This window comes from Rhinoderma darwinii (assembly GCF_050947455.1).
Source record: "Rhinoderma darwinii isolate aRhiDar2 chromosome 3 unlocalized genomic scaffold, aRhiDar2.hap1 SUPER_3_unloc_13, whole genome shotgun sequence".
NCBI lineage: Eukaryota > Metazoa > Chordata > Amphibia > Anura > Rhinodermatidae > Rhinoderma > Rhinoderma darwinii.
In genome coordinates this window covers 1,033,932-1,057,314 of record NW_027461738.1, presented here as the reverse complement: position 1 = coordinate 1,057,314, position 23,383 = coordinate 1,033,932, and the positions used below count along the sequence as shown (strand labels likewise).

The 23,383-nt window shown below is 38.4% G+C and overlaps 13 non-coding genes across 13 annotated transcripts; 8 read left to right on the top strand and 5 right to left on the bottom strand.

Moving 5' to 3' along the window:
- Positions 1–8,764: 8,764 nt before the first annotated feature.
- Positions 8,765–8,838, bottom strand: TRNAT-AGU (transfer RNA threonine (anticodon AGU)). The gene has a single exon. It is a non-coding gene; the product is annotated as a tRNA-Thr (tRNA).
- Positions 8,839–10,324: 1,486 nt separating this feature from the next.
- On the bottom strand, positions 10,325–10,398 carry TRNAT-AGU (transfer RNA threonine (anticodon AGU)). Its single transcript has one exon. It is a non-coding gene; the product is annotated as a tRNA-Thr (tRNA).
- Positions 10,399–11,523: 1,125 nt separating this feature from the next.
- TRNAS-UGA (transfer RNA serine (anticodon UGA)) lies at positions 11,524–11,605 on the top strand. Its single transcript has one exon. It is a non-coding gene; the product is annotated as a tRNA-Ser (tRNA).
- Positions 11,606–12,534: 929 nt separating this feature from the next.
- On the top strand, positions 12,535–12,616 carry TRNAS-UGA (transfer RNA serine (anticodon UGA)). Its single transcript has one exon. It is a non-coding gene; the product is annotated as a tRNA-Ser (tRNA).
- A 931-nt stretch (positions 12,617–13,547) lies between these two features.
- TRNAS-UGA (transfer RNA serine (anticodon UGA)) lies at positions 13,548–13,629 on the top strand. Its single transcript has one exon. It is a non-coding gene; the product is annotated as a tRNA-Ser (tRNA).
- Positions 13,630–14,909: 1,280 nt separating this feature from the next.
- On the bottom strand, positions 14,910–14,983 carry TRNAT-AGU (transfer RNA threonine (anticodon AGU)). Its single transcript has one exon. It is a non-coding gene; the product is annotated as a tRNA-Thr (tRNA).
- A 1,476-nt stretch (positions 14,984–16,459) lies between these two features.
- TRNAT-AGU (transfer RNA threonine (anticodon AGU)) lies at positions 16,460–16,533 on the bottom strand. The gene has a single exon. It is a non-coding gene; the product is annotated as a tRNA-Thr (tRNA).
- A 1,125-nt stretch (positions 16,534–17,658) lies between these two features.
- Positions 17,659–17,740, top strand: TRNAS-UGA (transfer RNA serine (anticodon UGA)). Its single transcript has one exon. It is a non-coding gene; the product is annotated as a tRNA-Ser (tRNA).
- A 929-nt stretch (positions 17,741–18,669) lies between these two features.
- TRNAS-UGA (transfer RNA serine (anticodon UGA)) lies at positions 18,670–18,751 on the top strand. The gene has a single exon. It is a non-coding gene; the product is annotated as a tRNA-Ser (tRNA).
- A 929-nt stretch (positions 18,752–19,680) lies between these two features.
- TRNAS-UGA (transfer RNA serine (anticodon UGA)) lies at positions 19,681–19,762 on the top strand. Its single transcript has one exon. It is a non-coding gene; the product is annotated as a tRNA-Ser (tRNA).
- A 931-nt stretch (positions 19,763–20,693) lies between these two features.
- Positions 20,694–20,775, top strand: TRNAS-UGA (transfer RNA serine (anticodon UGA)). Its single transcript has one exon. It is a non-coding gene; the product is annotated as a tRNA-Ser (tRNA).
- A 1,281-nt stretch (positions 20,776–22,056) lies between these two features.
- On the bottom strand, positions 22,057–22,130 carry TRNAT-AGU (transfer RNA threonine (anticodon AGU)). The gene has a single exon. It is a non-coding gene; the product is annotated as a tRNA-Thr (tRNA).
- A 1,125-nt stretch (positions 22,131–23,255) lies between these two features.
- Positions 23,256–23,337, top strand: TRNAS-UGA (transfer RNA serine (anticodon UGA)). Its single transcript has one exon. It is a non-coding gene; the product is annotated as a tRNA-Ser (tRNA).
- The last annotated feature ends 46 nt before the right edge of the window (positions 23,338–23,383 follow it).

Here is a 23,383-nt window from a genome sequence, read left to right as displayed (position 1 = left end):
CTGCACAGATTCAAGTCCTGTTCACAACGTTCTATTTTAAGAAGAGAACTTCCAGAAACATATTAAAGTTTGTCACCTATAGAAAGAGTTATTTTAATTCCATCCTCTTTATCACTGATTAATTACATTAATAATAGTGGTTCCAGCTGTGCCCCTGGCTTACAACTCTGAAAAGCGAGCAATATTTAGAGTATAAATCACTATAACTACAGCATCCCATTTGTCCAGACTTTTATTTTCCTCTTGATAAAAACAAATCAGGTTGGTTGGACAACTTCTGTCCTTAGTAAATCTCTGCTTGCTGTCAATTATAATACTATTTTCTGTCACATACTCCTGTATATAGTCCCTTAAATGGACTCTGTCACCAGTTTATCAATTCCCAATTTCCTAACTAGCCTAATAGGCGCTATGATGCTGATAACTACAGTGTGATTTGTTGTTTTTTTTAAAAAAAAACGTTTATTTGCAAAGTTATGAGCATTTATTTATATATACTAATGTAGCTCTAATAGCCAAATAGGAGATGACTCCTTTTTACTCTGGGCAGCTAATGTTTTCTGTATGACGCTGTCCAATCAGCATACAACTTCTCCCCCTTCCCTGTCCAGCAACACAGTGTGATCATATAGTACACTGCGTCCATTCCCGACTGTGTTTTCAACAGGTGATATCTTCGGTTCTGTCACAGCTAGAACTGTGATTTTGGTGTCATATGAAAGAGTAGAATCCAGTCTTTCAAATGCCACCAAATCTGCTTTTTTAGGTGGCCCACAGCCCGAGATATGGCTGTTTGAATTGATCCTCCTTCCCTGTAGCTTGAGTTTCACAATGTGTGTGAAGCAACTTCATGCTGATAGGACAGCATCAGATGCTGAGAGTCAGCTCCACCTCAGAAGAATTGCTGCTGTTACCTCCCAGATGTCTAATAAAGGCTAAATTACATATTTAGAAAATGCTCATAATTTTGCAAATAATAAACATTTTTTTTACTACAAATCACCCTGTAGTTATCAGCAGCAAAGCACCAATTAGACTAGTTAGGATTTAGGGACCTGATAAACTGGTAACAGAGTCCCTTTAAGAGCTCTTCAAAAGTTTTTCCCACAATGGATGTTAAGCTTACTGGTCTATAATTACTTTGTATTGAACTTACTACTTATAGAAAACTCAATGACATTCATGGGGTCTCTGTCACCAATGAAAAACCCGATAGATTTTTAATTGCCTATAAAGAATTTGATTCATCATATACTTTAGTTATGTAAGCTTAAATAATAAACAAGTGAATAAACTAAAGCAACAAATAGCAAGGCACTGCTGAGATTTGAACTCAGGATCTCCTGTTTACTAGGATGAGGGCGGCAATTCAGGATATAGACTGGGAAGAACTAATGTCAAATAATGGAACAAATGATAAATGGGAGATTTTCAAATCTACTTTGAGTTATTATAGTGCAAAATTTATTCCTACAGGTAATAAGTATAAACGACTCAAATTAAACCCCACATGGCTTACACCTTCTGTGAAAGGGGCAATACATGACAAAAAAAGGGCATTTAAAAAATACAAATCTGAGGGTACAGCTGTAGCCTTTGTAAAATATAAAGAGCTTAATAAAATCTGTAAAAATGTAATAAAATTAGCAAAAATACAAAATGAAAGGCAGGTGGCCAAGGATAGTAAAACAAATCCTAAAAAATTCTTCAAGCATATAAATGCAAAAAAGCCAAGGTCTGAACATGTAGGACCCCTAGATAATGGTAATGGGGAGTTGATCACAGGGGATCAAGAGAAGGCAGAGTTACTAAATGGGTTCTTTAGCTCTGTATATACAACAGAAGAAAGAGCAGCTGATGTAGCCGGTGCCAGTTCTGTTAATATATCAGTTGATATACTGAATTGGATGAATGTAGAGATGGTCCAAGCTAAATTAAATAAAATAAATGTGCACAAGGCTCCGGGACCAGATGGGTTACACCCTAGAATTCTTAAAGAGCTTAGTTCAGTTATTTCTGTCCCCCTTTTCATAATATTCAGAGAATCTCTAGTGACTGGTATAGTGCCAAGGGACTGGCGCAGGGCAAATGTGGTGCCTATTTTCAAAAAGGGCTCTAGGTCTTCCCCGGGTAATTATAGACCAGTAAGCTTAACATCCATCGTGGGGAAAATGTTTGAGGGGCTATTGAGGGACTATATACAGGATTATGTGACAATAAATAGCATTATAAGTGACAGCCAGCACGGTTTTACTAAGGACAGAAGTTGTCAAACTAACCTAATCTGTTTTTATGAAGAGGTGAGCAGAAGTCTAGACAGAGGGGCCGCTGTGGATTTAGTGTTTTTGGACTTTGCAAAGGCATTTGACACTGTCCCCCATAGACGCCTAATGGGTAAATTAAGGACTATAGGTTTAGAAAATATAGTTTGTAATTGGATTGAGAATTGGCTCAAGGACCGTATCCAGAGAGTTGTGGTCAATGATTCCTACTCTGAATGGTCACCGGTTATAAGTGGTGTACCCCAGGGTTCAGTGCTGGGACCACTATTATTCAACTTATTTATTAATGATATAGAGGAAGGGATTAATAGCACTATTTCTATTTTTGCAGATGACACCAAGCTATGTAATATAGTTCAGACTATGGAAGATGTTCATGAATTACAGGCAGATTTAAACAAACTAAGTGTTTGGGCGTCCACTTGGCAAATGAAGTTTAATGTAGATAAATGTAAAGTTATGCATCTTGGTACCAACAACCTGCATGCATCATATGTCCTAGGGGGCGCTACACTGGCGGATTCACTTGTTGAGAAGGATCTGGGTGTACTTGTAAATCATAAACTCAATAACAGCATGCAGTGTCAATCAGCTGCTTCAAAGGCCAGCAGGATATTGTCGTGTATTAAAAGAGGCATGGACTCGCGGGACAGGGATGTAATAATGCCACTTTACAAAGCATTAGTGAGGCCTCATCTAGAATATGCAGTTCAGTTCTGGGCACCAGTTCATAGAAAGGATGCCCTGGAGTTGGAAAAAATACAAAGAAGAGCAACGAAGCTAATAAGGGGCATGGAGAATTTAAGTTATGAGGAAAGATTGAAAGAATTAAACCTATTTAGCCTTGAAAAAAGACGACTAAGGGGGGACATGATTAACTTATATAAATATATTAATGGCACATACAAAAAATATGGTGAAATCCTGTTCCTTGTAAAACCCCCTCAAAAAACAAGGGGGCACTCCCTCCGTCTGGAGAAAAAAAGGTTCAAGCTGCAGAGGCGACAAGGCTTCTTTACAGTGAGAACTGTGAATTTATGGAATAGCCTACCGCAGGAGCTGGTCACAGCAGGGACAGTAGATGGCTTTAAAAAAGGGTTAGATAATTTCCTAGAACAAAAAAATATTTGCTCCTATGTGTAGAAATTTTTCCGTTCCCTTTTCCCTTCCCTTGGTTGAACTTGATGGACATGTGTCTTTTTTCAGCCGTACTAACTATGTAACTATGTAACTATGTAACTATGTAGACAGGCACTTTAACCAACTAAGCCACAGCACCAAAGCACTTTTCTTCTCACGGTGTCCTACCACACAGCTCAGTTCAGAGCAAAAGACTGATCTCATATTTTTGGCTAGCCCCTTAGGTGTAGTCTTAACAGTCAGGGTACATAAGTTGTGATGGCCGAGTGGTTAAGGCGTTGGATTTGAAATCCAATGGGGTCCCCCTGCACAGATTCAAGTCCTGTTCACAACGTTCTATTTTAAGAAGAGAACTTCCAGAAACATATTAAAGTTTGTCACCTATAGAAAGAGTTATTTTAATTCCATCCTCTTTATCACTGATTAATTACATTAATAATAGTGGTTCCAGCTGTGCCCCTGGCTTACAACTCTGAAAAGCGAGCAATATTTAGAGTATAAATCACTATAACTACAGCATCCCATTTGTCCAGACTTTTATTTTCCTCTTGATAAAAACAAATCAGGTTGGTTGGACAACTTCTGTCCTTAGTAAATCTCTGCTTGCTGTCAATTATAATACTATTTTCTGTCACATACTCCTGTATATAGTCCCTTAAATGGACTCTGTCACCAGTTTATCAATTCCCAATTTCCTAACTAGCCTAATAGGCGCTATGATGCTGATAACTACAGTGTGATTTGTTGTTTTTTTTAAAAAAAAACGTTTATTTGCAAAGTTATGAGCATTTATTTATATATACTAATGTAGCTCTAATAGCCAAATAGGAGATGACTCCTTTTTACTCTGGGCAGCTAATGTTTTCTGTATGACGCTGTTCAATCAGCATACAACTTCTCCCCCTTCCCTGTCCAGCAACACAGTGTGATCATATAGTACACTGCGTCCATTCCCGACTGTGTTTTCAACAGGTGATATCTTCGGTTCTGTCACAGCTAGAACTGTGATTTTGGTGTCATATGAAAGAGTAGAATCCAGTCTTTCAAATGCCACCAAATCTGCTTTTTTAGGTGGCCCACAGCCCGAGATATGGCTGTTTGAATTGATCCTCCTTCCCTGTAGCTTGAGTTTCACAATGTGTGTGAAGCAACTTCATGCTGATAGGACAGCATCAGATGCTGAGAGTCAGCTCCACCTCAGAAGAATTGCTGCTGTTACCTCCCAGATGTCTAATAAAGGCTAAATTACATATTTAGAAAATGCTCATAATTTTGCAAATAATAAACATTTTTTTTACTACAAATCACCCTGTAGTTATCAGCAGCAAAGCACCAATTAGACTAGTTAGGATTTAGGGACCTGATAAACTGGTAACAGAGTCCCTTTAAGAGCTCTTCAAAAGTTTTTCCCACAATGGATGTTAAGCTTACTGGTCTATAATTACTTTGTATTGAACTTACTACTTATAGAAAACTCAATGACATTCATGGGGTCTCTGTCACCAATGAAAAACCCGATAGATTTTTAATTGCCTATAAAGAATTTGATTCATCATATACTTTAGTTATGTAAGCTTAAATAATAAACAAGTGAATAAACTAAAGCAACAAATAGCAAGGCACTGCTGAGATTTGAACTCAGGATCTCCTGTTTACTAGGATGAGGGCGGCAATTCAGGATATAGACTGGGAAGAACTAATGTCAAATAATGGAACAAATGATAAATGGGAGATTTTCAAATCTACTTTGAGTTATTATAGTGCAAAATTTATTCCTACAGGTAATAAGTATAAACGACTCAAATTAAACCCCACATGGCTTACACCTTCTGTGAAAGGGGCAATACATGACAAAAAAAGGGCATTTAAAAAATACAAATCTGAGGGTACAGCTGTAGCCTTTGTAAAATATAAAGAGCTTAATAAAATCTGTAAAAATGTAATAAAATTAGCAAAAATACAAAATGAAAGGCAGGTGGCCAAGGATAGTAAAACAAATCCTAAAAAATTCTTCAAGCATATAAATGCAAAAAAGCCAAGGTCTGAACATGTAGGACCCCTAGATAATGGTAATGGGGAGTTGATCACAGGGGATCAAGAGAAGGCAGAGTTACTAAATGGGTTCTTTAGCTCTGTATATACAACAGAAGAAAGAGCAGCTGATGTAGCCGGTGCCAGTTCTGTTAATATATCAGTTGATATACTGAATTGGATGAATGTAGAGATGGTCCAAGCTAAATTAAATAAAATAAATGTGCACAAGGCTCCGGGACCAGATGGGTTACACCCTAGAATTCTTAAAGAGCTTAGTTCAGTTATTTCTGTCCCCCTTTTCATAATATTCAGAGAATCTCTAGTGACTGGTATAGTGCCAAGGGACTGGCGCAGGGCAAATGTGGTGCCTATTTTCAAAAAGGGCTCTAGGTCTTCCCCGGGTAATTATAGACCAGTAAGCTTAACATCCATCGTGGGGAAAATGTTTGAGGGGCTATTGAGGGACTATATACAGGATTATGTGACAATAAATAGCATTATAAGTGACAGCCAGCACGGTTTTACTAAGGACAGAAGTTGTCAAACTAACCTAATCTGTTTTTATGAAGAGGTGAGCAGAAGTCTAGACAGAGGGGCCGCTGTGGATTTAGTGTTTTTGGACTTTGCAAAGGCATTTGACACTGTCCCCCATAGACGCCTAATGGGTAAATTAAGGACTATAGGTTTAGAAAATATAGTTTGTAATTGGATTGAGAATTGGCTCAAGGACCGTATCCAGAGAGTTGTGGTCAATGATTCCTACTCTGAATGGTCACCGGTTATAAGTGGTGTACCCCAGGGTTCAGTGCTGGGACCACTATTATTCAACTTATTTATTAATGATATAGAGGAAGGGATTAATAGCACTATTTCTATTTTTGCAGATGACACCAAGCTATGTAATATAGTTCAGACTATGGAAGATGTTCATGAATTACAGGCAGATTTAAACAAGCTAAGTGTTTGGGCGTCCACTTGGCAAATGAAGTTTAATGTAGATAAATGTAAAGTTATGCATCTTGGTACCAACAACCTGCATGCATCATATGTCCTAGGGGGCGCTACACTGGCGGATTCACTTGTTGAGAAGGATCTGGGTGTACTTGTAAATCATAAACTCAATAACAGCATGCAGTGTCAATCAGCTGCTTCAAAGGCCAGCAGGATATTGTCGTGTATTAAAAGAGGCATGGACTCGCGGGACAGGGATGTAATAATGCCACTTTACAAAGCATTAGTGAGGCCTCATCTAGAATATGCAGTTCAGTTCTGGGCACCAGTTCATAGAAAGGATGCCCTGGAGTTGGAAAAAATACAAAGAAGAGCAACGAAGCTAATAAGGGGCATGGAGAATTTAAGTTATGAGGAAAGATTGAAAGAATTAAACCTATTTAGCCTTGAAAAAAGACGACTAAGGGGGGACATGATTAACTTATATAAATATATTAATGGCACATACAAAAAATATGGTGAAATCCTGTTCCTTGTAAAACCCCCTCAAAAAACAAGGGGGCACTCCCTCCGTCTGGAGAAAAAAAGGTTCAAGCTGCAGAGGCGACAAGGCTTCTTTACAGTGAGAACTGTGAATTTATGGAATAGCCTACCGCAGGAGCTGGTCACAGCAGGGACAGTAGATGGCTTTAAAAAAGGGTTAGATAATTTCCTAGAACAAAAAAATATTTGCTCCTATGTGTAGAAATTTTTCCGTTCCCTTTTCCCTTCCCTTGGTTGAACTTGATGGACATGTGTCTTTTTTCAGCCGTACTAACTATGTAACTATGTAACTATGTAACTATGTAGACAGGCGCTTTAACCAACTAAGCCACAGCACCAAAGCACTTTTCTTCTCACGGTGTCCTACCACACAGCTCAGTTCAGAGCAAAAGACTGATCTCATATTTTTGGCTAGCCCCTTAGGTGTAGTCTTAACAGTCAGGGTACATAAGTTGTGATGGCCGAGTGGTTAAGGCGTTGGATTTGAAATCCAATGGGGTCCCCCTGCACAGATTCAAGTCCTGTTCACAACGTTCTATTTTAAGAAGAGAACTTCCAGAAACATATTAAAGTTTGTCACCTATAGAAAGAGTTATTTTAATTCCATCCTCTTTATCACTGATTAATTACATTAATAATAGTGGTTCCAGCTGTGCCCCTGGCTTACAACTCTGAAAAGCGAGCAATATTTAGAGTATAAATCACTATAACTACAGCATCCCATTTGTCCAGACTTTTATTTTCCTCTTGATAAAAACAAATCAGGTTGGTTGGACAACTTCTGTCCTTAGTAAATCTCTGCTTGCTGTCAATTATAATACTATTTTCTGTCACATACTCCTGTATATAGTCCCTTAAATGGACTCTGTCACCAGTTTATCAATTCCCAATTTCCTAACTAGCCTAATAGGCGCTATGATGCTGATAACTACAGTGTGATTTGTTGTTTTTTTTAAAAAAACGTTTATTTGCAAAGTTATGAGCATTTATTTATATATACTAATGTAGCTCTAATAGCCAAATAGGAGATGACTCCTTTTTACTCTGGGCAGCTAATGTTTTCTGTATGACGCTGTCCAATCAGCATACAACTTCTCCCCCTTCCCTGTCCAGCAACACAGTGTGATCATATAGTACACTGCGTCCATTCCCGACTGTGTTTTCAACAGGTGATATCTTCGGTTCTGTCACAGCTAGAACTGTGATTTTGGTGTCATATGAAAGAGTAGAATCCAGTCTTTCAAATGCCACCAAATCTGCTTTTTTAGGTGGCCCACAGCCCGAGATATGGCTGTTTGAATTGATCCTCCTTCCCTGTAGCTTGAGTTTCACAATGTGTGTGAAGCAACTTCATGCTGATAGGACAGCATCAGATGCTGAGAGTCAGCTCCACCTCAGAAGAATTGCTGCTGTTACCTCCCAGATGTCTAATAAAGGCTAAATTACATATTTAGAAAATGCTCATAATTTTGCAAATAATAAACATTTTTTTTACTACAAATCACCCTGTAGTTATCAGCAGCAAAGCACCAATTAGACTAGTTAGGAGTTAGGGACCTGATAAACTGGTAACAGAGTCCCTTTAAGAGCTCTTCAAAAGTTTTTCCCACAATGGATGTTAAGCTTACTGGTCTATAATTACTTTGTATTGAACTTACTACTTATAGAAAACTCAATGACATTCATGGCGTCTCTGTCACCAATGAAAAACCCGATAGATTTTTAATTGCCTATAAAGAATTTGATTCATCATATACTTTAGTTATGTAAGCTTAAATAATAAACAAGTGAATAAACTAAAGCAACAAATAGCAAGGCACTGCTGAGATTTGAACTCAGGATCTCCTGTTTACTAGACAGGCGCTTTAACCAACTAAGCCACAGCACCAAAGCACTTTTCTTCTCACGGTGTCCTACCACACAGCTCAGTTCAGAGCAAAAGACTGATCTCATATTTTTGGCTAGCCCCTTAGGTGTAGTTGCCAGAAGTCTTAACAGTCAGGGTACATAAGTTGTGATGGCCGAGTGGTTAAGGCGTTGGATTTGAAATCCAATGGGGTCCCCCTGCACAGATTCAAGTCCTGTTCACAACGTTCTATTTTAAGAAGAGAACTTCCAGAAACATATTAAAGTTTGTCACCTATAGAAAGAGTTATTTTAATTCCATCCTCTTTATCACTGATTAATTACATTAATAATAGTGGTTCCAGCTGTGCCCCTGGCTTACAACTCTGAAAAGCGAGCAATATTTAGAGTATAAATCACTATAACTACAGCATCCCATTTGTCCAGACTTTTATTTTCCTCTTGATAAAAACAAATCAGGTTGGTTGGACAACTTCTGTCCTTAGTAAATCTCTGCTTGCTGTCAATTATAATACTATTTTCTGTCATATACTCCTGTATATAGTCCCTTAAATGGACTCTGTCACCAGTTTATCAATTCCCAATTTCCTAACTAGCCTAATAGGCGCTATGATGCTGATAACTACAGTGTGATTTGTTGTTTTTTTTAAAAAAACGTTTATTTGCAAAGTTATGAGCATTTATTTATATATACTAATGTAGCTCTAATAGCCAAATAGGAGATGACTCCTTTTTACTCTGGGCAGCTAATGTTTTCTGTATGACGCTGTCCAATCAGCATACAACTTCTCCCCCTTCCCTGTCCAGCAACACAGTGTGATCATATAGTACACTGCGTCCATTCCCGACTGTGTTTTCAACAGGTGATATCTTCGGTTCTGTCACAGCTAGAACTGTGATTTTGGTGTCATATGAAAGAGTAGAATCCAGTCTTTCAAATGCCACCAAATCTGCTTTTTTAGGTGGCCCACAGCCCGAGATATGGCTGTTTGAATTGATCCTCCTTCCCTGTAGCTTGAGTTTCACAATGTGTGTGAAGCAACTTCATGCTGATAGGACAGCATCAGATGCTGAGAGTCAGCTCCACCTCAGAAGAATTGCTGCTGTTACCTCCCAGATGTCTAATAAAGGCTAAATTACATATTTAGAAAATGCTCATAATTTTGCAAATAATAAACATTTTTTTTACTACAAATCACCCTGTAGTTATCAGCAGCAAAGCACCAATTAGACTAGTTAGGATTTAGGGACCTGATAAACTGGTAACAGAGTCCCTTTAAGAGCTCTTCAAAAGTTTTTCCCACAATGGATGTTAAGCTTACTGGTCTATAATTACTTTGTATTGAACTTACTACTTATAGAAAACTCAATGACATTCATGGGGTCTCTGTCACCAATGAAAAACCCGATAGATTTTTAATTGCCTATAAAGAATTTGATTCATCATATACTTTAGTTATGTAAGCTTAAATAATAAACAAGTGAATAAACTAAAGCAACAAATAGCAAGGCACTGCTGAGATTTGAACTCAGGATCTCCTGTTTACTAGACAGGCGCTTTAACCAACTAAGCCACAGCACCAAAGCACTTTTCTTCTCACGGTGTCCTACCACACAGCTCAGTTCAGAGCAAAAGACTGATCTCATATTTTTGGCTAGCCCCTTAGGTGTAGTCTTAACAGTCAGGGTACATAAGTTGTGATGGCCGAGTGGTTAAGGCGTTGGATTTGAAATCCAATGGGGTCCCCCTGCACAGATTCAAGTCCTGTTCACAACGTTCTATTTTAAGAAGAGAACTTCCAGAAACATATTAAAGTTTGTCACCTATAGAAAGAGTTATTTTAATTCCATCCTCTTTATCACTGATTAATTACATTAATAATAGTGGTTCCAGCTGTGCCCCTGGCTTACAACTCTGAAAAGCGAGCAATATTTAGAGTATAAATCACTATAACTACAGCATCCCATTTGTCCAGACTTTTATTTTCCTCTTGATAAAAACAAATCAGGTTGGTTGGACAACTTCTGTCCTTAGTAAATCTCTGCTTGCTGTCAATTATAATACTATTTTCTGTCACATACTCCTGTATATAGTCCCTTAAATGGACTCTGTCACCAGTTTATCAATTCCCAATTTCCTAACTAGCCTAATAGGCGCTATGATGCTGATAACTACAGTGTGATTTGTTGTTTTTTTTAAAAAAACGTTTATTTGCAAAGTTATGAGCATTTATTTATATATACTAATGTAGCTCTAATAGCCAAATAGGAGATGACTCCTTTTTACTCTGGGCAGCTAATGTTTTCTGTATGACGCTGTCCAATCAGCATACAACTTCTCCCCCTTCCCTGTCCAGCAACACAGTGTGATCATATAGTACACTGCGTCCATTCCCGACTGTGTTTTCAACAGGTGATATCTTCGGTTCTGTCACAGCTAGAACTGTGATTTTGGTGTCATATGAAAGAGTAGAATCCAGTCTTTCAAATGCCACCAAATCTGCTTTTTTAGGTGGCCCACAGCCCGAGATATGGCTGTTTGAATTGATCCTCCTTCCCTGTAGCTTGAGTTTCACAATGTGTGTGAAGCAACTTCATGCTGATAGGACAGCATCAGATGCTGAGTTCAGAGCAAAAGACTGATCTCATATTTTAGGCTAGCCCCTTAGGTGTAGTTGCCAGAAGTCTTAACAGTCAGGGGACATAAGTTGTGATGGCCGAGTGGTTAAGGCGTTGGATTTGAAATCCAATGGGGTCTCCCTGCACAGGTTCAAGTCCTGTTCACAACGTTCTATTTTAAGAAGAGAACTTCCAGAAACATATTAAAGTTTGTCACCTATAGAAAGAGTTATTTTAATTCCATCCTCTTTATCACTGATTAATTACATTAATAATAGTGGTTCCAGCTGTGCCCCTGGCTTACAACTCTGAAAAGCGAGCAATATTTAGAGTATAAATCACTATAACTACAGCATCCCATTTGTCCAGACTTTTATTTTCCTCTTGATAAAAACAAATCAGGTTGGTTGGACAACTTCTGTCCTTAGTAAATCTCTGCTTGCTGTCAATTATAATACTATTTTCTGTCACATACTCCTGTATATAGTCCCTTAAATGGACTCTGTCACCAGTTTATCAATTCCCAATTTCCTAACTAGCCTAATAGGCGCTATGATGCTGATAACTACAGTGTGATTTGTTGTTTTTTTTAAAAAACGTTTATTTGCAAAGTTATGAGCATTTATTTATATATACTAATGTAGCTCTAATAGCCAAATAGGAGATGACTCCTTTTTACTCTGGGCAGCTAATGTTTTCTGTATGACGCTGTCCAATCAGCATACAACTTCTCACCCTTCCCTGTCCAGCAACACAGTGTGATCATATAGTACACTGCGTCCATTCCCGACTGTGTTTTCAACAGGTGATATCTTCGGTTCTGTCACAGCTAGAACTGTGATTTTGGTGTCATATGAAAGAGTAGAATCCAGTCTTTCAAATGCCACCAAATCTGCTTTTTTAGGTGGCCCACAGCCCGAGATATGGCTGTTTGAATTGATCCTCCTTCCCTGTAGCTTGAGTTTCACAATGTGTGTGAAGCAACTTCATGCTGATAGGACAGCATCAGATGCTGAGTTCAGAGCAAAAGACTGATCTCATATTTTAGGCTAGCCCCTTAGGTGTAGTTGCCAGAAGTCTTAACAGTCAGGGTACATAAGTTGTGATGGCCGAGTGGTTAAGGCGTTGGATTTGAAATCCAATGGGGTCTCCCTGCACAGGTTCAAGTCCTGTTCACAACGTTCTATTTTAAGAAGAGAACTTCCAGAAACATATTAAAGTTTGTCACCTATAGAAAGAGTTATTTTAATTCCATCCTCTTTATCACTGATTAATTACATTAATGATAGTGGTTCCAGCTGTGCCCCTGGCTTACAACTCTGAAAAGCGAGCAATATTTAGAGTATAAATCACTATAACTACAGCATCCCATTTGTCCAGACTTTTATTTTCCTCTTGATAAAAACAAATCAGGTTGGTTGGACAACTTCTGTCCTTAGTAAATCTCTGCTTGCTGTCAATTATAATACTATTTTCTGTCACATACTCCTGTATATAGTCCCTTAAATGGACTCTGTCACCAGTTTATCAATTCCCAATTTCCTAACTAGCCTAATAGGCGCTATGATGCTGATAACTACAGTGTGATTTGTTTTTTTTTTTTAAAAAAACGTTTATTTGCAAAGTTATGAGCATTTATTTATATATACTAATGTAGCTCTAATAGCCAAATAGGAGATGACTCCTTTTTACTCTGGGCAGCTAATGTTTTCTGTATGACGCTGTCCAATCAGCATACAACTTCTCCCCCTTCCCTGTCCAGCAACACAGTGTGATCATATAGTACACTGCGTCCATTCCCGACTGTGTTTTCAACAGGTGATATCTTCGGTTCTGTCACAGCTAGAACTGTGATTTTGGTGTCATATGAAAGAGTAGAATCCAGTCTTTCAAATGCCACCAAATCTGCTTTTTTAGGTGGCCCACAGCCCGAGATATGGCTGTTTGAATTGATCCTCCTTCCCTGTAGCTTGAGTTTCACAATGTGTGTGAAGCAACTTCATGCTGATAGGACAGCATCAGATGCTGAGTTCAGAGCAAAAGACTGATCTCATATTTTAGGCTAGCCCCTTAGGTGTAGTTGCCAGAAGTCTTAACAGTCAGGGTACATAAGTTGTGATGGCCGAGTGGTTAAGGCGTTGGATTTGAAATCCAATGGGGTCTCCCTGCACAGGTTCAAGTCCTGTTCACAACGTTCTATTTTAAGAAGAGAACTTCCAGAAACATATTAAAGTTTGTCACCTATAGAAAGAGTTATTTTAATTCCATCCTCTTTATCACTGATTAATTACATTAATAATAGTGGTTCCAGCTGTGCCCCTGGCTTACAACTCTGAAAAGCGAGCAATATTTAGAGTATAAATCACTATAACTACAGCATCCCATTTGTCCAGACTTTTATTTTCCTCTTGATAAAAACAAATCAGGTTGGTTGGACAACTTCTGTCCTTAGTAAATCTCTGCTTGCTGTCAATTATAATACTATTTTCTGTCACATACTCCTGTATATAGTCCCTTAAATGGACTCTGTCACCAGTTTATCAATTCCCAATTTCCTAACTAGCCTAATAGGCGCTATGATGCTGATAACTACAGTGTGATTTGTTGTTTTTTTTAAAAAACGTTTATTTGCAAAGTTATGAGCATTTATTTATATATACTAATGTAGCTCTAATAGCCAAATAGGAGATGACTCCTTTTTACTCTGGGCAGCTAATGTTTTCTGTATGACGCTGTCCAATCAGCATACAACTTCTCACCCTTCCCTGTCCAGCAACACAGTGTGATCATATAGTACACTGCGTCCATTCCCGACTGTGTTTTCAACAGGTGATATCTTCGGTTCTGTCACAGCTAGAACTGTGATTTTGGTGTCATATGAAAGAGTAGAATCCAGTCTTTCAAATGCCACCAAATCTGCTTTTTTAGGTGGCCCACAGCCCGAGATATGGCTGTTTGAATTGATCCTCCTTCCCTGTAGCTTGAGTTTCACAATGTGTGTGAAGCAACTTCATGCTGATAGGACAGCATCAGATGCTGAGAGTCAGCTCCACCTCAGAAGAATTGCTGCTGTTACCTCCCAGATGTCTAATAAAGGCTAAATTACATATTTAGAAAATGCTCATAATTTTGCAAATAATAAACATTTTTTTTACTACAAATCACCCTGTAGTTATCAGCAGCAAAGCACCAATTAGACTAGTTAGGAGTTAGGGACCTGATAAACTGGTAACAGAGTCCCTTTAAGAGCTCTTCAAAAGTTTTTCCCACAATGGATGTTAAGCTTACTGGTCTATAATTACTTTGTATTGAACTTACTACTTATAGAAAACTCAATGACATTCATGGGGTCTCTGTCACCAATGAAAAACCCGATAGATTTTTAATTGCCTATAAAGAATTTGATTCATCATATACTTTAGTTATGTAAGCTTAAATAATAAACAAGTGAATAAACTAAAGCAACAAATAGCAAGGCACTGCTGAGATTTGAACTCAGGATCTCCTGTTTACTAGACAGGCGCTTTAACCAACTAAGCCACAGCACCAAAGCACTTTTCTTCTCACGGTGTCCTACCACACAGCTCAGTTCAGAGCAAAAGACTGATCTCATATTTTTGGCTAGCCCCTTAGGTGTAGTCTTAACAGTCAGGGTACATAAGTTGTGATGGCCGAGTGGTTAAGGCGTTGGATTTGAAATCCAATGGGGTCCCCCTGCACAGATTCAAGTCCTGTTCACAACGTTCTATTTTAAGAAGAGAACTTCCAGAAACATATTAAAGTTTGTCACCTATAGAAAGAGTTATTTTAATTCCATCCTCTTTATCACTGATTAATTACATTAATAATAGTGGTTCCAGCTGTGCCCCTGGCTTACAACTCTGAAAAGCGAGCAATATTTAGAGTATAAATCACTATAACTACAGCATCCCATTTGTCCAGACTTTTATTTTCCTCTTGATAAAAACAAATCAGGTTGGTTGGACAACTTCTGTCCTTAGTAAATCTCTGCTTGCTGTCAATTATAATACTATTTTCTGTCACATACTCCTGTATATAGTCCCTTAAATGGACTCTGTCACCAGTTTATCAATTCCCAATTTCCTAACTAGCCTAATAGGCGCTATGATGCTGATAACTACAGTGTGATTTGTTGTTTTTTTTAAAAAAACGTTTATTTGCAAAGTTATGAGCATTTATTTATATATACTAATGTAGCTCTAATAGCCAAATAGGAGATGACTCCTTTTTACTCTGGGCAGCTAATGTTTTCTGTATGACGCTGTCCAATCAGCATACAACTTCTCCCCCTTCCCTGTCCAGCAACACAGTGTGATCATATAGTACACTGCGTCCATTCCCGACTGTGTTTTCAACAGGTGATATCTTCGGTTCTGTCACAGCTAGAACTGTGATTTTGGTGTCATATGAAAGAGTAGAATCCAGTCTTTCAAATGCCACCAAATCTGCTTTTTTAGGTGGCCCACAGCCCGAGATATGGCTGTTTGAATTGATCCTCCTTCCCTGTAGCTTGAGTTTCACAATGTGTGTGAAGCAACTTCATGCTGATAGGACAGCATCAGATGCTGAGAGTCAGCTCCACCTCAGAAGAATTGCTGCTGTTACCTCCCAGATGTCTAATAAAGGCTAAATTACATATTTAGAAAATGCTCATAATTTTGCAAATAATAAACATTTTTTTTACTACAAATCACCCTGTAGTTATCAGCAGCAAAGCACCAATTAGACTAGTTAGGATTTAGGGACCTGATAAACTGGTAACAGAGTCCCTTTAAGAGCTCTTCAAAAGTTTTTCCCACAATGGATGTTAAGCTTACTGGTCTATAATTACTTTGTATTGAACTTACTACTTATAGAAAACTCAATGACATTCATGGGGTCTCTGTCACCAATGAAAAACCCGATAGATTTTTAATTGCCTATAAAGAATTTGATTCATCATATACTTTAGTTATGTAAGCTTAAATAATAAACAAGTGAATAAACTAAAGCAACAAATAGCAAGGCACTGCTGAGATTTGAACTCAGGATCTCCTGTTTACTAGACAGGCGCTTTAACCAACTAAGCCACAGCACCAAAGCACTTTTCTTCTCACGGTGTCCTACCACACAGCTCAGTTCAGAGCAAAAGACTGATCTCATATTTTTGGCTAGCCCCTTAGGTGTAGTCTTAACAGTCAGGGTACATAAGTTGTGATGGCCGAGTGGTTAAGGCGTTGGCTTTGAAATCCAATGGGGTCCCCCTGCACAGATTCAAGTCCTGTTCACAACGTTCTATTTTAAGAAGAGAACTTCCAGAAACATATTAAAGTTTGTCACCTATAGAAAGAGTTATTTTAATTCCATCCTCTTTATCACTGATTAATTACATTAATAATAGTGGTTCCAGCTGTGCCCCTGGCTTACAACTCTGAAAAGCGAGCAATATTTAGAGTATAAATCACTATAACTACAGCATCCCATTTGTCCAGACTTTTATTTTCCTCTTGATAAAAACAAATCAGGTTGGTTGGACAACTTCTGTCCTTAGTAAATCTCTGCTTGCTGTCAATTATAATACTATTTTCTGTCACATACTCCTGTATATAGTCCCTTAAATGGACTCTGTCACCAGTTTATCAATTCCCAATTTCCTAACTAGCCTAATAGGCGCTATGATGCTGATAACTACAGTGTGATTTGTTGTTTTTTTTAAAAAAACGTTTATTTGCAAAGTTATGAGCATTTATTTATATATACTAATGTAGCTCTAATAGCCAAATAGGAGATGACTCCTTTTTACTCTGGGCAGCTAATGTTTTCTGTATGACGCTGTCCAATCAGCATACAACTTCTCCCCCTTCCCTGTCCAGCAACACAGTGTGATCATATAGTACACTGCGTCCATTCCCGACTGTGTTTTCAACAGGTGATATCTTCGGTTCTGTCACAGCTAGAACTGTGATTTTGGTGTCATATGAAAGAGTAGAATCCAGTCTTTCAAATGCCACCAAATCTGCTTTTTTAGGTGGCCCACAGCCCGAGATATGGCTGTTTGAATTGATCCTCCTTCCCTGTAGCTTGAGTTTCACAATGTGTGTGAAGCAACTTCATGCTGATAGGACAGCATCAGATGCTGAGTTCAGAGCAAAAGACTGATCTCATATTTTAGGCTAGCCCCTTAGGTGTAGTTGCCAGAAGTCTTAACAGTCAGGGTACATAAGTTGTGATGGCCGAGTGGTTAAGGCGTTGGATTTGAAATCCAATGGGGTCTCCCTGCACAGGTTCAAGTCCTGTTCACAACGTTCTATTTTAAGAAGAGAACTTCCAGAAACATATTAAAGTTTGTCACCTATAGAAAGAGTTATTTTAATTCCATCCTCTTTATCACTGATTAATTACATTAATAATAGTGGTTCCAGCTGTGCCCCTGGCTTACAACTCTGAAAAGCGAGCAATATTTAGAGTATAAATCACTATAACTACAGCATCCCATTTGTCCAGACTTTTATTTTCCTCTTGATAAAAACAAATCAGGTTGGTTGGACAACTTCTGTCCTTAGTAAATCTCTGCTTGCTGTCAATTATAATACTATTTTCTGTCACATACTCCTGTATATAGTCCCTTAAATGGACTCTGTCACCAGTTTATCAATTCCCAATTTCCTAACTAGCCTAATAGGCGCTATGATGCTGATAACTACAGTGTGATTTGTTGTTTTTTTTAAAAAACGTTTATTTGCAAAGTTATGAGCATTTATTTATATATACTAATGTAGCTCTAATAGCCAAATAGGAGATGACTCCTTTTTACTCTGGGCAGCTAATGTTTTCTGTATGACGCTGTCCAATCAGCATACAACTTCTCACCCTTCCCTGTCCAGCAACACAGTGTGATCATATAGTACACTGCGTCCATTCCCGACTGTGTTTTCAACAGGTGATATCTTCGGTTCTGTCACAGCTAGAACTGTGATTTTGGTGTCATATGAAAGAGTAGAATCCAGTCTTTCAAATGCCACCAAATCTGCTTTTTTAGGTGGCCCACAGCCCGAGATATGGCTGTTTGAATTGATCCTCCTTCCCTGTAGCTTGAGTTTCACAATGTGTGTGAAGCAACTTCATGCTGATAGGACAGCATCAGATGCTGAGTTCAGAGCAAAAGACTGATCTCATATTTTAGGCTAGCCCCTTAGGTGTAGTTGCCAGAAGTCTTAACAGTCAGGGTACATAAGTTGTGATGGCCGAGTGGTTAAGGCGTTGGATTTGAAATCCAATGGGGTCTCCCTGCACAGGTTCAAGTCCTGTTCACAACGTTCTATTTTAAGAAGAGAACTTCCAGAAACATATTAAAGTTTGTCACCTATAGAAAGAGTTATTTTAATTCCATCCTCTTTATCACTGATTAATTACATTAATAATAGTGGTTCCAGCTGTGCCCCTGGCTTACAACTCTGAAAAGCGAGCAATATTTAGAGTATAAATCACTATAACTACAGCATCCCATTTGTCCAGACTTTTATTTTCCTCTTGATAAAAACAAATCAGGTTGGTTGGACAACTTCTGTCCTTAGTAAATCTCTGCTTGCTGTCAATTATAATACTATTTTCTGTCACATACTCCTGTATATAGTCCCTTAAATGGACTCTGTCACCAGTTTATCAATTCCCAATTTCCTAACTAGCCTAATAGGCGCTATGATGCTGATAACTACAGTGTGATTTGTTGTTTTTTTTAAAAAACGTTTATTTGCAAAGTTATGAGCATTTATTTATATATACTAATGTAGCTCTAATAGCCAAATAGGAGATGACTCCTTTTTACTCTGGGCAGCTAATGTTTTCTGTATGACGCTGTCCAATCAGCATACAACTTCTCACCCTTCCCTGTCCAGCAACACAGTGTGATCATATAGTACACTGCGTCCATTCCCGACTGTGTTTTCAACAGGTGATATCTTCGGTTCTGTCACAGCTAGAACTGTGATTTTGGTGTCATATGAAAGAGTAGAATCCAGTCTTTCAAATGCCACCAAATCTGCTTTTTTAGGTGGCCCACAGCCCGAGATATGGCTGTTTGAATTGATCCTCCTTCCCTGTAGCTTGAGTTTCACAATGTGTGTGAAGCAACTTCATGCTGATAGGACAGCATCAGATGCTGAGTTCAGAGCAAAAGACTGATCTCATATTTTAGGCTAGCCCCTTAGGTGTAGTTGCCAGAAGTCTTAACAGTCAGGGTACATAAGTTGTGATGGCCGAGTGGTTAAGGCGTTGGATTTGAAATCCAATGGGGTCTCCCTGCACAGGTTCAAGTCCTGTTCACAACGTTCTATTTTAAGAAGAGAACTTCCAGAAACATATTAAAGTTTGTCACCTATAGAAAGAGTTATTTTAATTCCATCCTCTTTATCACTGATTAATTACATTAATAATAGTGGTTCCAGCTGTGCCCCTGGCTTACAACTCTGAAAAGCGAGCAATATTTAGAGTATAAATCACTATAACTACAGCATCCCATTTGTCCAGACTTTTATTTTCCTCTTAATAAAAACAAATCAGGTTGGTTGGACAACTTCTGTCCTTAGTAAATCTCTGCTTGCTGTCAATTATAATACTATTTTCTGTCACATACTCCTGTATATAGTCCCTTAAATGGACTCTGTCACCAGTTTATCAATTCCCAATTTCCTAACTAGCCTAATAGGCGCTATGATGCTGATAACTACAGTGTGATTTGTTTTTTTTTTTAAAAAAAACGTTTATTTGCAAAGTTATGAGCATTTATTTATATATACTAATGTAGCTCTAATAGCCAAATAGGAGATGACTCCTTTTTACTCTGGGCAGCTAATGTTTTCTGTATGACGCTGTCCAATCAGCATACAACTTCTCCCCCTTCCCTGTCCAGCAACACAGTGTGATCATATAGTACACTGCGTCCATTCCCGACTGTGTTTTCAACAGGTGATATCTTCGGTTCTGTCACAGCTAGAACTGTGATTTTGGTGTCATATGAAAGAGTAGAATCCAGTCTTTCAAATGCCACCAAATCTGCTTTTTTAGGTGGCCCACAGCCCGAGATATGGCTGTTTGAATTGATCCTCCTTCCCTGTAGCTTGAGTTTCACAATGTGTGTGAAGCAACTTCATGCTGATAGGACAGCATCAGATGCTGAGTTCAGAGCAAAAGACTGATCTCATATTTTAGGCTAGCCCCTTAGGTGTAGTTGCCAGAAGTCTTAACAGTCAGGGTACATAAGTTGTGATGGCCGAGTGGTTAAGGCGTTGGATTTGAAATCCAATGGGGTCTCCCTGCACAGGTTCAAGTCCTGTTCACAACGTTCTATTTTAAGAAGAGAACTTCCAGAAACATATTAAAGTTTGTCACCTATAGAAAGAGTTATTTTAATTCCATCCTCTTTATCACTGATTAATTACATTAATAATAGTGGTTCCAGCTGTGCCCCTGGCTTACAACTCTGAAAAGCGAGCAATATTTAGAGTATAAATCACTATAACTACAGCATCCCATTTGTCCAGACTTTTATTTTCCTCTTGATAAAAACAAATCAGGTTGGTTGGACAACTTCTGTCCTTAGTAAATCTCTGCTTGCTGTCAATTATAATACTATTTTCTGTCACATACTCCTGTATATAGTCCCTTAAATGGACTCTGTCACCAGTTTATCAATTCCCAATTTCCTAACTAGCCTAATAGGCGCTATGATGCTGATAACTACAGTGTGATTTGTTGTTTTCTTTTTAAAAACGTTTATTTGCAAAGTTATGAGCATTTATTTATATATACTAATGTAGCTCTAATAGCCAAATAGGAGATGACTCCTTTTTACTCTGGGCAGCTAATGTTTTCTGTATGACGCTGTCCAATCAGCATACAACTTCTCCCCCTTCCCTGTCCAGCAACACAGTGTGATCATATAGTACACTGCGTCCATTCCCGATTGTGTTTTCAACAGGTGATATCTTCGGTTCTGTCACAGCTAGAACTGTGATTTTGGTGTCATATGAAAGAGTAGAATCCAGTCTTTCAAATGCCACCAAATCTGCTTTTTTAGGTGGCCCACAGCCCGAGATATGGCTGTTTGAATTGATCCTCCTTCCCTGTAGCTTGAGTTTCACAATGTGTGTGAAGCAACTTCATGCTGATAGGACAGCATCAGATGCTGAGAGTCAGCTCCACCTCAGAAGAATTGCTGCTGTTACCTCCCAGATGTCTAATAAAGGCTAAATTACATATTTAGAAAATGCTCATAATTTTGCAAATAATAAACATTTTTTTTACTACAAATCACCCTGTAGTTATCAGCAGCAAAGCACCAATTAGACTAGTTAGGAGTTAGGGACCTGATAAACTGGTAACAGAGTCCCTTTAAGAGCTCTTCAAAAGTTTTTCCCACAATGGATGTTAAGCTTACTGGTCTATAATTACTTTGTATTGAACTTACTACTTATAGAAAACTCAATGACATTCATGGGGTCTCTGTCACCAATGAAAAACCCGATAGATTTTTAATTGCCTATAAAGAATTTGATTCATCATATACTTTAGTTATGTAAGCTTAAATAATAAACAAGTGAATAAACTAAAGCAACAAATAGCAAGGCACTGCTGAGATTTGAACTCAGGATCTCCTGTTTACTAGACAGGCGCTTTAACCAACTAAGCCACAGCACCAAAGCACTTTTCTTCTCACGGTGTCCTACCACACAGCTCAGTTCAGAGCAAAAGACTGATCTCATATTTTTGGCTAGCCCCTTAGGTGTAGTCTTAACAGTCAGGGTACATAAGTTGTGATGGCCGAGTGGTTAAGGCGTTGGATTTGAAATCCAATGGGGTCCCCCTGCACAGATTCAAGTCCTGTTCACAACGTTCTATTTTAAGAAGAGAACTTCCAGAAACATATTAAAGTTTGTCACCTATAGAAAGAGTTATTTTAATTCCATCCTCTTTATCACTGATTAATTACATTAATAATAGTGGTTCCAGCTGTGCCCCTGGCTTACAACTCTGAAAAGCGAGCAATATTTAGAGTATAAATCACTATAACTACAGCATCCCATTTGTCCAGACTTTTATTTTCCTCTTGATAAAAACAAATCAGGTTGGTTGGACAACTTCTGTCCTTAGTAAATCTCTGCTTGCTGTCAATTATAATACTATTTTCTGTCACATACTCCTGTATATAGTCCCTTAAATGGACTCTGTCACCAGTTTATCAATTCCCAATTTCCTAACTAGCCTAATAGGCGCTATGATGCTGATAACTACAGTGTGATTTGTTGTTTTTTTTAAAAAAACGTTTATTTGCAAAGTTATGAGCATTTATTTATATATACTAATGTAGCTCTAATAGCCAAATAGGAGATGACTCCTTTTTACTCTGGGCAGCTAATGTTTTCTGTATGACGCTGTCCAATCAGCATACAACTTCTCCCCCTTCCCTGTCCAGCAACACAGTGTGATCATATAGTACACTGCGTCCATTCCCGACTGTGTTTTCAACAGGTGATATCTTCGGTTCTGTCACAGCTAGAACTGTGATTTTGGTGTCATATGAAAGAGTAGAATCCAGTCTTTCAAATGCCACCAAATCTGCTTTTTTAGGTGGCCCACAGCCCGAGATATGGCTGTTTGAATTGATCCTCCTTCCCTGTAGCTTGAGTTTCACAATGTGTGTGAAGCAACTTCATGCTGATAGGACAGCATCAGATGCTGAGTTCAGAGCAAAAGACTGATCTCATATTTTAGGCTAGCCCCTTAGGTGTAGTTGCCAGAAGTCTTAACAGTCAGGGTACATAAGTTGTGATGGCCGAGTGGTTAAGGCGTTGGATTTGAAATCCAATGGGGTCTCCCTGCACAGGTTCAAGTCCTGTTCACAACGTTCTATTTTAAGAAGAGAACTTCCAGAAACATATTAAAGTTTGTCA